The 13,786-nt window shown below is 45.9% G+C and overlaps 2 protein-coding genes across 2 annotated transcripts in view; both read right to left on the bottom strand.

Moving 5' to 3' along the window:
• Positions 1-13,786, bottom strand: part of LOC134853395 (uncharacterized) — a 551,043-nt gene that overhangs the window by 190,502 nt on the left and 346,755 nt on the right. The gene's annotated exons all lie outside the window — the stretch shown is intronic.
• LOC134853394 (uncharacterized) overlaps positions 1-13,786 on the bottom strand; it is a 410,233-nt gene that overhangs the window by 239,551 nt on the left and 156,896 nt on the right. The window lies entirely within an intron of this gene.

Raw genomic sequence — 13,786 nt, 5'->3', positions numbered from 1 at the left:
CCAACCTCAACCTCGAGCGGCAGTCAGGTGAGCGGCAGCTCATCGCGTCTGAAGGAGCTGAACGGGAAATTGCGGCAGAGAAGTCGTGAAAGTTCGGCAAGGGCGGAGCTTCCTCCAACGTGGAGGGAACAGCCGGTCAGGAGCGTCATGATCTCGAGTTATAAGAAGAACACCGAAAAGAGGTACCACAGGCACAATCGGCTGGATTGGAATGCAGAACAGAGGGCCAGGAGGGATTGCTTTCATGATGCAGCCTGGGTGGAATATCTTGCGCCACCCCGTGTGCCAGAAGGCGCGGTCCACCTAATTATAGGGGACAGCCTACTGCGGGTGTTGACCCGGATCCAATCGCACTGGCAGACAGGAATCTTGAGTTTCGCTGGAGCTGCCACGCCACAGATATTGGCAACGCTTGAGATGCTAGGGATGACAAAAGTATACACGGTGACCCTGATGATCGGAACGAATGATGTATCAAGGGGAGAAGCGAGGAAAGTAACGAGGCTGCTCGACAAGATGAGCTGTCTTCTCGAGGAGCTGAGGATCCAGATGGATCCCATCCTGTTGACAGTATGTACTGTCCCTTATAACATGAAGTTCGATCAGCACGCCTTGGAAATGAACGAGAAGGTGCGGAACCTAAACGGGGTGATCCGAGAATTCCACCGGAAGAGTGTGCTCCCCATCATATTGTTGGACGTGGCGGAGCGCATGGAGCAAGCGGGATTCCCTGAAGACACCTCCAATGATGGAATCCACTTCGACAGACCGATGGGGAGCAGAGTGGCTGAATGACGTCTTTCAAGGACACATAAATGCGCTAGAGGCGGATCTGCTAGAGACGGCCCAATTCACATTCGGGCCACCTCCGAACCCACCATTCCTTGCCTCGAGGACCTTGTCTAGTCGTTTGGGACCGAGGGTCGACTCTAGAGACAGCTCAAGGAGCAACCAGGCCAGATTGCCGAGTGCCATGCCAATGGAGTCTGAGGAGGTGACGTCATCAACGCCTCCAGGTTCGGTAATATCCTCAGTGGTAGTGGCAGAGAGCAAGCGGGTGGAGAGGCCTATGGAGACCCCTCGCTTGAGATATCCAGAGAAGGTGAAAGGGCTGGACCTAGAAGGTTTGGAATGCAGGCGAGAATTGGCGGAGACTCTGGGTATTGAACGAGTGTCGCACGAAGACTTGAGCAGACATCATTGCGTGGACTGGTTGAAGGCTTATGAGACGCATTTCTCGAGAGCAAAACTGATGGAGACCGCGGACCTGACCGGAATTCCCACGAAAGCGATCATGGGACCCATCAACTATAGACTTCTCAAGCTGCTGGGGAGTCCTGGACTCATAGCAGAACCCCCCAAACACCAAACGAGCATCGCCAGGATCAAATTGGCGACCCCGGCACAGTTGAGGGTGGTGGACAAGCTGCTGAATCCGGGGGAAATGGAATTGCCAGATGCCGCTTACGAAGGCTCGAAGTTGGCGGAAGATCCCAGGTACGGGAAGCCCTGTGGGAGCACCCAGCTGGCCAAGACTTTGGCAGTTTACGATAGAGCAGATCCAGCTGCTGCGAGGGTAGTCATTGTGGCGGGATCAAACTTCGAAGGAACGTCTCCTAAGCTGTTTTGGCCGGAGACTCCGATATACTCTATGCCAGGAGCTGAACTAAACCAGATGTTAACTCTAGTGGTGGCAATAAAGTCGGAGATGCCCTGTGAGCCTGAGCTGCTATTGTTTGCAGGAATGAATGATCATCTGCATGCGGCTGGACTTCATGAGCAGCTGAAGGGCAATGAACCAACACCGAAAAGATATGGGAAGCCATTCAGACGTTGTTTGCGGCGATGAATGAGGTGCAAGAGAATGTTGTCTCGAGATTCGGCTCCAAGACGAAGGTGGTGTTCACTACATCCCCTGGATACGCGAATATGCCACCCGCCCTACAATTCGTGTACGCGGTCTTGATCCTGATAGCAGAGGGAAACGGATGGCGAATTCTAATGGCAGCCCCCAATCGGGAATTGGAGCCATCGAACCTGAGGCTCCGCAAGTCAGAATTGGCAGCGGCATGGGCGGACATATCTCATGCACTGAGGGGCTTTTATGGATTAGCCGACATCCTGATCGTATTAGACGAGGTGCTCTTGCTAGAGATATCGAACTTTGCCAGGCAACTTATGTTCAGCCCAGTCATCGGGGACGATCACCCGGCGATAAACCAATTGACGGCCAGCTTGTGGTTTCGGAGCATGGAGGTGACGATCACAGGTTCCACCGGCAAGTCTAGAGGTCCGAGCAACGAGAGAAGAAATGTGGCCGAAACGGAGAAACAATTAGAGTCGATGGCATATTGTCTGACGCAAGAGAATGGCTGGTGGCCATTTTTGAGACCAAGGCTGGAGAACGCCACGAATAAGACGAGGGAGGATGCACCACCCCTCGTGAAACAAGTCTGGAGTTTTCTGGAGAAACAACTGGAGCTGGCCGAAGTAAGAGAGATTACGGTGGCTAGATTTGTCTCGGCAGCCAATGAAGTGACGATTGGAGGGTTCTGAAGAGAGCACGCAGAGGGTGAGCTGAGGACTAGAAGGGATCATGAGATTCTTAAGTTCTTGAGTCCTTGCTGGGGGAAAGAATTCATGGCGGAAATGTTCGGCACCAAAGCGACTATCTTTAGAGCCTTCGTGCAGGAGATACTGGGCATGCCCATCAGCCTGCTCTTGGCTTTATATCTGGTCTACCCCAGATACTTGTTCAACATGGGCCCAGCGTACATGTTCAGTCGAGGAGTAGAGACACTTCGGGTTGATGGGTATCTGGCACTAGTGCTCTTAACCCATGGGGAACTGGTGTCATTTCATCGATTGATGAAATATGGGGCGTTCCTGTCAATGGGGAAGGTCCACTCGAGTATCGACACCTATTCCTACAAGTGTGCCGCGGGTTTGAAGACGCTGTTAGTGCAATACCTCATGATGCAGAATCGGCACATGACGAGTGAAGAGAAGAACCCAAAATCGAGAGAAGAGTGGAAGAAGATGAATGGAGGTATGCCTCTGTTGACGGACCTGTGCCTGGCAATGAGGTCGGACCCGATGGGGATAATCCGGGGTCTAGAGGAGGTGGTAACCTGCATTTACGGTCCAGCAGTGACGTACGCATTTCCAGATCCCCTGGTGACAACGTATCGTTACTCTGTAACGCACTTGAGTCTTATCAGCGTACTGGATGGGACGGCGCTCAATTTGTGTCGGCAGGAGGTGCTCAGGGCACAAATGAGCAATACGGTACTCTTTGGAAAAGTGAAAGATGCCGAGTTGATAGTGTACAACTTCAGGGGACAGCTGCAATGTAGAATGGGAAGCAAACGCGAGGGCCCCATCGAGACATATCCCAAGTTCTGGAACTTGAACCCACTGACAGCAGACGGACGGGAGATCTTGAGGGTTCCTGCTTGGAAGGACAGCTTTGCACTGGTTAAGAGGGAGCTGGAGGCCATATTGGAGAAAGAAATCCTGCCAGCCACCCTGCCTGAGTTCCCGATAGTCAGGAGGATGACCTTGGGAATGAACAGTCCCTTAGTAGTTCCATCCATAATTGCGAGGATGACAACTGAGGAAATGCAGAGAGACTTCACTGATGGCTGGGACCCCCTGTTCGTCGGCTACACGGCGGCGGTTTATTTCCACACTAGCGAGGCGAAGATAAATTCGTGGACGACGCAAGCAAAAAAGATGAGAGGCTCGCAGCCCCCCGGATAGGTATGGAAAAGAACTGGATGCAGCAGGTCAACTGTATGTGGCCCTGACGGAGTACAAGAGATTGGACCCGGCGACACCATCACCACTGTCAGTAGATACACCTGGAGACAAGAGGAGTGGACCCGTGGAAGACCGGTTCAAAAGAATTCTCGAGAGAAGAAGAGCTGAGTCAGAAGAAGAGAGTATGGATGAAACTCTCAGCGAAGCCGGCGAGGACATGGAAGTGGGGAATACGCCTGAACCAAGACCATCAGGGGAGGAGCTCACCACTCAAGAGCTGTTGAAAGACTTGAGCGAGGAGAATTGGGCAGACACTGCCACTCCACCTCTGACCCCGTCTCCCCGGAAGAATCTGGAATTGCCATTGGCGAGCGAGACCTCCAATATGATGATGATACTCTTGAGTTCGGAGGAAAGGGAAAAGAATACATTCGAAGGAAATAAGGACATGTTCCTGGGGACTCTGGAGGACGACGCTTGGCAAAAGTTCTTGAAGGAATTCAATCAAGAAGTGGGCAGCGAGACGACGCTGGACAAATTCAAGGATGAACTGTGGGACACAGTTGTGAAGTTTGGAGAACCGCTTCTGATGGGGACGGGCCTGGATGAGAAGGCGAGAAAGGAGGTGCTGAACAAACTGATAGAGCTGAGGAAGTCACGATCAAAGACTAGAGACAAAAAATGTGAAGACAGCTCTACTCTGAAACAAAAAACTGTAGATAAAACAGTTGATGATATAAAAGGGGATAAGGTTGGGACTAGTAATATGATTAAAAGTACTAATTTCCTTAAGGCTCGAGCAGGGGGGAGGCAAGAGTTGGAAAGGTTGGAGGTAAACAGAGAGGTTGAATCAGTGATGATAACCACAACACCCTCAACCAGAGATGTGAAGACTCGCAAGAGGAAGTGAGAAGTAGAGGGATTGAGTAGTCCTTCAGTGGATGCTGTCTCGGAAGGAAACTTGAGAGAGACGGCGCCCATGGTTTTGGCGCGATGCAAGACGGCGGCATACAAGAGCAACACGGAGCTCAGAAGACCACTCGAAGTAGAGAGGGAAATAGAGGCTTCCACCAGTTCGACATCGGAGGAAGACTTCAAGCCCCAGAAGATAAACGTGAAGAGAGGTTCAACGGACGGATAGACATGGGAAGTGGATGTCGGCAAGGAATGGGTCTCGAAGGGACACCAGGCCACGGGGAAGCAAGTGACGAGTGATCCACTGGAGAGGAGCAAGACGAGGAACACCTCCCGGCCATGGTGGGTGGCCCTCGAGACATTGAAGGAAATGGAAGACTGCTTGAAGAAGTTGGACAGTGGAGTAGCTCGCAAACGACGCAATTGGGCCACCCAGCAAAAGGCTGAGGTTAACAAGATAGAATTGGCGAACCAGCTGAAGAGGTCCTGGCTGAACTTATTGAAGGATCATTTTGAAGAGGCAATGAGGACACCCTCATCAGCACCGCCATTGGTGGCGAATCCCTTCGTTAGAACCGCAGGACAATTGATGTTCACCTGGAGTCTGGTGGGAATAGAGTTGGAGACACTGACCTCGTATGACAGGTTGAAGTTGGGAAGCAAGAAGCTAGAAGTGTATCAAGCACTGATGCAACACGTGGCCAGTGATAATTATGGCTTGAGCCTGGCTAGGAGGAAGGATGCCACATGTTTCTTGAGATGGATAATGTCAATGATGTCTGATAGCACCATCTTGGCGTGCTACCAAAGAGCAAGCGGAAGTAAAACCGTGGAAAAGAGAGTCTCAACGATCATCTTAAACGTATATCAGAGTACTGGAATAGAAAAGGAAGATGGTTCCAGACTATCCCTAGAGAACCACAGAAAGCTGGACGAGGTACGGAGGTTTTACAATAAGAAGTTCGAAGAAGAACAGGATGTTCACCGTAACCTGGCCTCGCCAGAGCAGTACTCGAGACTCAGTGAGAAGGGGGGATACCAATACGTGTCGGGAGTGATGGGGATAGCCTACAACCCCTTCTTAGACTCAGAAACTGGAGGCGCTCACAGGAACCACGAGGTAGCGGAGCTGCTGAAGTTTTGGACAGAAAAAATAGTGGAAATAGACGCGGTGGAGAAAGAGAGGCCGAGCCTGGGCCTGATTCTTGAGAAAACACCGGAGGTGGTGAGCATATCGCGCTCGAACAAGAGAGTTGAAGTGAAAATGGGTGATGGCAATGGCTTGTTGATCACGAACTTGGGAGTGGTATGGAAGTCACTAAGACCCTCCTGGTGCCCACATCCCCACGCGAGTCTGATCGAGGAGACCACCGAGCGGGTGAGGTTAGCACCAACGGAAGATGAAGATTTGGCAAAGTTGAGTGTGGTGCACAAACTGATCTTACCTCAGATGAAGGAGTCAGGCGAAAAGACGAACAATCTCGGGTCAGCAAAGAAGATGGAGCCGGGTAGCTGTCTGGATTCGACGTGTGGGAGTGGAGAGCACACCTGCGATGGACGATCATGTGTCAGGATACTGTCCTTTCAAAAAGAAGATCTGGTTACTTGGTTTGAAGACATCACGGAAAGGGAGAAAAGTGAAGTACAAGTAGTGGCGGAGTGTTACGCGAGAACTACGGTGAACATAGCGACAGCTCTCGGATTCTTCTCGAGAATGTGTAGTCTGCAGTCACTGGAGAGGCTAGAGTCTGAACACCATTTAGTGACTGCGTTGAGCGTGGAATCATGGCCTGGGGTGTTGCAGGTGACTCAAAAACACATCCGGAGCTGGAAGGTTGGTCTCGAGGCGGAAATGGGTTTCCCATGAGCGAAGCTTATGGCCTGCCATTGAACGCAAAATCCCTGATAGGGTCAATGATGGCCAATTTGTGCGGAAGCCACTACCCACTGCACATGGCGATGGTGGAAGCATCCAGCCAGAGAGTATTGGTGGACAAGGCCTTCTCAGTGCCCAAGTGCGTAAGGTTGGCTCGGGTATCGCATCACTCGCAGAAGTTGTTGAGGAAAATCAGAGGGACAGTACCGAAAGAGTTGAGAGATGACTTGAGTGAAATTTGGGGAGAAGAGCTTTTGAAGTTGGAAAGTGAGAACACAAGCGATCACGAGAGACAAAACGTGATCGGAAAACCTGTGGGGGGTGCTCCAAACATGGAAGAGAACGACACGATGCATGAGAAAATGATGGAGCTTGAGCCTCTCTTGGAAGCCTCGGGGGAGCGTAACCTCAGGAGCATTGAGATCACCCATGGAGAATGCCCATGCCACTGTTTGGCACAAACGGTGTGGTATCCAGATCACAAGAACCTCTGCCTGGTGTGGGATATGGAAGAAATTCGGTCGATCGGATTACCGGATCACCGGCAGAAGGTGACGCTCTTAGTAGTGACTACGATGCTGGCTCTGAGATGGATAGAAGAGAATATAACGAAGTATCGGGAAGCGAAGACGCCAACGGCTGAGTCATTATATGCGATAGACTACAGCAGGAGACTCGAGTTGTTTGAGACTGCATGCAAAGTATTCGCCATACCAATGGAAGTCAGACACGTATGGAGCCGCTTGAGGTACTTTCCATGGTTTCGAGCGACACTGACGTCTTGGTTATACATGACAACGAAAGATCACATGAGAAAGCATCAAAAGGAGTATCGACAGTTCCAGGCAGAGATTGGGCCGGAAGCTTTCAAGAGACCCCTGTTAACCCATCGGAATGCGATCACGACAGGATGGAAGAGAGTGGGTAAAATGTCTAGAGACAATACCAAAGCGAGGGAATCGATACTAGAGGAGGACTTGGCGAAGAACGTGAGCCTGAGCCTGCACAACTCCTTTTGTTTGAACCGGGAATCTAGGGTGAACGCACTACCCAACCAGGCAAAGTGGTTGCAGGAGCAAAGGGAATGGATGCGATCCTATGAACAGCTGGAGGCTTGGGAGGAGATCAAGATTAGCTCCGATGGTGAAGAAGAACTGTTGAGACAGTTTGCCGTATCTAGTACTTCAGGGTACGGCACCTCCAAGGCGAAGAGTGCGAAATGAGCGGATGGTTCGAAGAGATCTTGAGTCTTGAGAGAGAAGGGGGGCTTGAGTGTGAATCCGGATGAAACCTGGGTTCACGAAAAAGAAATTTTAACGAATCAGATATTGTTATTAATATGCTATATTTACTATATAAATCAAAATGCTGCATGACAATTTCCTGATTGAATGGGACAAAAGAAATTTTAAATAATTGGCTTGAAAAGCGAGAATTCAAGGGTGCAGGTGTGTGCAGATTTTGATTGCTGTTTAGCGATAGTGTGAAAATTTTACATGGCCGTGAATTTTGGGGTGTAGATAAGCTTAAGTCTGCTGCAAACTTCTGTAAATGACCACCTTGAACAACACTCGGTTTTCTGGGACTCACTGGCAGACGACAGCACGCGATGAGGACATCAATCTTGAGTCCGGGGAGTATGTGCCAGTCGGTCATATTTGGAAGTTTGACCTTGAGAAAAACAAGAACGCTTAATTTTGGAGTGAAATTTGATTTTTCAAAAATTCGAATGGAGCCTGTCATGCACGATTTTCTCGCGATAACTGAAAACCGAAAAAGAGAAATCAGAACGATCGAGTAACAATCGCAGGAAAGTTGCCAGATAAAGCAGTAGGAAATTGCTATTCGCAATTTCCGTCACAATAAAACTAGAGTAGAGCTGTCCTATCTGAAACAGAAGGAAGCGTATTCCCGAGAACTGGACTATTATTGCTCGACTGGATTATTATTCAAACTGGACTAGAGTGAACCTTCGATGGAAAGGTGGACAGCTTGAGTGTCCCAATGGTTCACGAGAAACCATACTCTAGAGTTCAAACTTGTTCCTGTTATTGAAACTGATAAACATTAAACTCATTTAGTTATATTATTTGATTCTCGAGTTGCTTACCAACTTAATTACTCCCAGTTCTTGAGCGTGCTACGATGTGAGTACCCAATTTAAATTTCTAGAAGAAATTTTTGCTAAAAAGTAAATTTCAAACGTTTTCGCAACTATGTGCATCGTCAGGATTTTTACAATAAACTACTCTAAATGACGATAAAACATCAATTTACAAATGTTATTTACAATAAATCACATACAATTTGTTTCTAAACCATCATGATAAAAAATTAGCCAATCACAGTTGACCTCTAAATTACTATTAAGATTAAAATACTTTTAACCTCTAAAATTAATTAAACATTTTAAAATTAATTTGTCTGGAAGTTTCTGAGTCATAATTTCGATTTAGACATGTACGTTTGGAATAAAAAACCAAAAATATTTTGGGACTAAATTTTCAGTGTTAACTCCCTGCTCCTAAACTCATCGCGCGTGTTCAAGCCCGGTTTCTCTTTCCTGATATGTATTGCCTCTAGTGTTAGCAATTTTGTTTGGTTGTTTGACCTATTTATAATTTCCCAACTAAGATCTGCGCTATTTCCCTCAAGTTGGCATTGCTGAAGGTGGAGGCCTACCGGTGAGTCTGCTTTCTTATGTTCCTCAATTCTAGTGGTCAAATGTCGAACAGTTTGTCCGACATAGGTGGAAGTGCATCCACTACATGACAGTTTATAAACCACTCTTGACTTGAGGTCATTAGAAAATGCTGACTTCAGTGATGGTAAACATGATTGTAGTTTTCTTGTGGTGAAAACCATGAAAACCACTTGAACGTTCGTTAACTTTCGTAACCTGTTAGCAAAACATTGGCTCTGGTTACCTCTATATTGCACCATCAGCATTGGGGGCTTCTCATCCTTTGGTGATTGAACTGACAAACCCCTGTCACTATCCAGGAGCTTGCCTTTACCCTCAATGATCTTGCACAAGGCGTCTGAAGCCACCTTTGCGGACCAATTTTCAGGGTACTGATTTGTCAGCCATTGCGCCCTATTAGTTTCCATAGCCTTATCAAATTGCTCCCAGCTAGATGTACTCCTAAAAACCCTGTGTACAGTGCCTTGGATAACACTACGCTTATACTGAGTTGGGGCGCAGCTTCTATAGTTCAGTATAGTCCCTGTATCTGTTGGTTTTTGATACCAACTGCAAGTTACACGCCTATCCTGCGATACATTTATGTTCAAATCCAGGAACGGCAATTTCCCGTCCGAATTAGTTTTCTCTAGAGTGAACTGCAAATTTGGATGAAGAGAATTGGCGGCATCGAGAAGACAACTCGGCTCCCCTCTGACTGTTCTAACAATGTCATCCACATACCTGAGGAACAATTTCACTTGGGGAGTATCCTTCTCCTTGTTCTTAGCTCGGCAGCAGCTTTCACAGTACCAGACTATCTCGGTTATTGATGCGTATACGTCATCGGATATTTTTCCGCATTTTAGATGATACCAGTTTCGGCAACTCTCGCATTCAACCCCCTTTGATCTATATGTGACTTTCCTGCTGCAACATGGGCACAAGCCGTTTTTGTCATTAATTTGCTGTACCCCCGTTCCCACCGGTATTTGTTGTCGTAGAGCAAATTCGTATTCTTTCAGCCATAAGTTTGCCAGAATTACAGCGAGGGACGCGCCCATTGCTAAACCATCAACTTATACATACCATGAATCATTACACTTGAAATATACTTTGCTGACCGCCATATTCAAAAGCCTTTTCATGGTTGCTCTTTGAATTTCAGGAGGAGACTCCTGGCTGTACAGCTTCTGTAAAGCAATTTCAATTGCCTCTTTCAGGGGAACGTTGGCGTACAAACTTTTCACATCAAGAGATATTATGGTTTCATCCGGATCTAGAGCAATGTTTTCTATTTTTTCTCTAGCCTCTTTAGTATTGGCTTCTATATTTGCTCCATCGATGTTGTCAAAAAACTTTGCAAGCATTTTGTTAAGATTCTCATACGAGCTGTCGGGAAGTGATAGTACAGGTCGTAGGGGTGTCTCATCCTTGTGTACCTTAGCTAAACCGTACAAACGGGCGGGTTGCCCCCCTGTTGATCTCATCTTAGAATATAACTGATCACTTATCTCGTCTCTTATGTTCATGGCTAGTAATTCTTTGTTAAGTTCTTTCTCAATTTTCAGTATCACCTCATCAGTGGTTGCATCTTTTTTCACAAACTGAGCAGATTGCAACAAGGATTCCAGCTTTGATTCATTTTTTTCCTCATTATTCAAAAACCAACCCCCTTATCAAAAGGCACAGCCAGCAACCCATTATCTTTGAGATATTTCCTCGTTTTTTCAACGGCTTTGTCTCTTGGGGTTTGCCGTACGTTTTTTGCATATGCCTTTGCCGCGGCTTCTATTTCACATAACGTTTCACCAGATGTTTTTTGATTTTTCAATTGTGAGAGGAAAATGTCGATATCCGCCAAAAAATGTGTTTCGTTAAATTTGTCTCTAATTGGATGCTTGGGACCCATTGATAGCACTTCATATACCCATTCAGGCAGTTCAATATTATCAAGTACCTTAACTGATCGCTCATTTCTCCCCCCAAGAGGTTTATCTTGTCTCTCGGACAGTTTTTTTAACTTTTTTCTATGGTTTTCTGATGTTTTCTTTAAGCTTGCCTCAACTTGACGCCTCACGAATCGGAAAATGGATGCCCACCACTGTTTGTCAATTTCTTTTTGCACCAGTGATCTTGCTTTCCTTAGCATCTCCTCGTCTCTTTTCCTACCCTCATTTGCCCTAGAAGTTTCAGTCCTTAGTAGTTTCAATTGAAAATTATGCACAGCTTGGTCCGCAAAAACCCCGTTCTCGTGGACCCTAAACTTCAAAAAGTCCGGTATTAGATCGTTTTTCAGACATTTTCTCAGAAACTTCAGTCTATGTACAGATACTTGAACTTTTTTAAAGAATTTTAAATAGTCTAATACAATTTTCCAAGTTAGTTTCCTTTTCAAAATTTGTCTGAGCCAAACAGCAGGAAAAAGTACTGTGGTCATTGTTTTGCAGGCCACGAGTAATGAAACTCACAAGGCACAAAGCAAAACAAATCACACTCTTCTCACCCCTGTCTTTGAAGCGCAGACACTTCCTCTGCCTTCAGCTTCTGCTCACGTCTTGCTTTCGCCTTCCTCCTTGTCTGTGATGGTCTCTGTTGTTTGCCCCTGATATTGCCAATCAGCTCTGACAGCCTTTCTTTGTGTGCCACTACCAATCGCAGAGATTTCAGCTCCAAATCAGCACTCTGGTGCAGCTTCAAATGTTCCTTGAGCTGCTCCGGGTTGTTTTGCTTGCTCTTGGAGAGTAGTCGTTTTGTAGCTGGAATAATGAGCACCCCTGTGCCGAGAAGCTGACTAAACAAGTCGGGCGTTCCTTCCCTTCTGCAATAAACGATCGCCAATATCTGCTGCTTCTTCGTCTTCAAATAGTTTGTCAGCTCCTCGACACCGGCTGGGCGATAGTTGTTTGTTCTGTGGCTGCTAATGGTGTTGTTCACCACGTCGTGCCACACAACCACTTTTTTCTCCTTCAGTGGACTGTCTTCCAGTAGTCGTCAGAGGTTCTTTCCTTGGTTCAGCAAGTTGTTATTAAGGGATAGGCCAGGAATTGCTGTTACAAGGCTCTCGTATTGCTTTTTTCCCCTGTTATAAGGGTGTTGATGCTGTGGAACAGGGAGCTAGCTGCTACAATATGAAACATTTCGGTAACTCAAATAAAAATCGGCCATTTTTTACGTATCGATAAAAAAAAACACTATAAAAATTCTCTATACATTGATGAAAATCATTAAAAATTTTTATACTGGCCCTTTAATGGGAAAAGAGTTGGAATTTCAAGCTCTTCGCTTTTTGGTTTATCACGAATTTACAAATAAAATTGAAGAAATTTTTGCTAAAAAGTAAATTTCAAACGTTTTCGCAACTATGTGCATCGTCAAGATTTTTACAATAAACTACTCTAAATGACAATAAAACATCAATTTACAAATGTTATTTACAATAAATCACATACAATTTGGTTTTAAACCATCATGATAAAAAATTAGCCAATCACAGTTGACCTCTAAATTACTATTAAGATTAAAATACTTTTAATCTCTAAAATTAATTAAACATTTTAAAATTAATTTGTCTGGAAGTTTCTGAGTCATAATTTTGATTTAGACATGTACGTTTTGAATAAAAAACCAAAAATATTTTGGGACTAAATTTTCAGTGTTAATTTTGCATGTAATTAAATTTCTAGAGTCTGTTTTATGATTGTTATGTTGAGGTAAGTTGAGTTTTAGGTTGATCCATCTGAAATGGATCAAAGTTCCACTGTCTAATAAAAAGTAACTTAACGGATTGTTTCGACCCGGTTTTTAACGGCGTTCATGTATTTTGGGTATCTAGAGACCTAAGTATGGGGACGTTCTTATTTCTAGAGTGGGGGGATATTTTGGTAGTAGCCTTTAAGCTGTAACGGGTCGTAGTCTCATGTCACAAGCGAACCGAATTGGCTCCGACTGATTTGAGGTAGAAAAACACAAGAGATAGTGTCCCTGACTCTTGAGCCAATGGTTATAGGGCCTATTTTTCTTAAGCCTCATGTGTGACTACAGTAGACAAATGTTACAGATGATGATTTTTATCTACTGAACAAAAACAATGGTAATATTAGAAATAGTAGTAGTCCTGTTTTTAGGAGTGACCTCGTGGTCTGGGGATACTGTACTGAGACCCAGCCATGAGCTCACTATTTCTGCATGTAATTAAGTTAATTTGAGCATTCTGGTCGAAGCCGGAGAACAGTAACGTTTTTTTTTACGACCCGATGTTGAAAAGACCACCAAAAGAACTGGCTTTGGTAGAGACGGTGAAAAGCATGTTGAGCTCTGTTCAGACGTTGGCCAGTCGTCTTAGGACCTAGCTTTATTTTCCGTCGATATGTATTTCCGGGCGAATATTATATAGAATTTTTGAAAAATCAATTTTTATTATAAGTTTATCAAGGCCAAACTTCCAGATATGACCTACTGGCACACTAGGATCAGCCCAACACGTGCGTCTTAGGAATAGAGAAAGGAATCAGTGTAATTTTAATTGCCTTATGAAATAATTACAGGAA

Source organism: Symsagittifera roscoffensis, chromosome 8 (genome assembly GCF_963678635.1).
Source record: "Symsagittifera roscoffensis chromosome 8, txSymRosc1.1, whole genome shotgun sequence".
Taxonomy (NCBI): domain Eukaryota; kingdom Metazoa; phylum Xenacoelomorpha; order Acoela; family Convolutidae; genus Symsagittifera; species Symsagittifera roscoffensis.
This window is presented reverse-complemented; position numbering and strand designations above follow the sequence as displayed.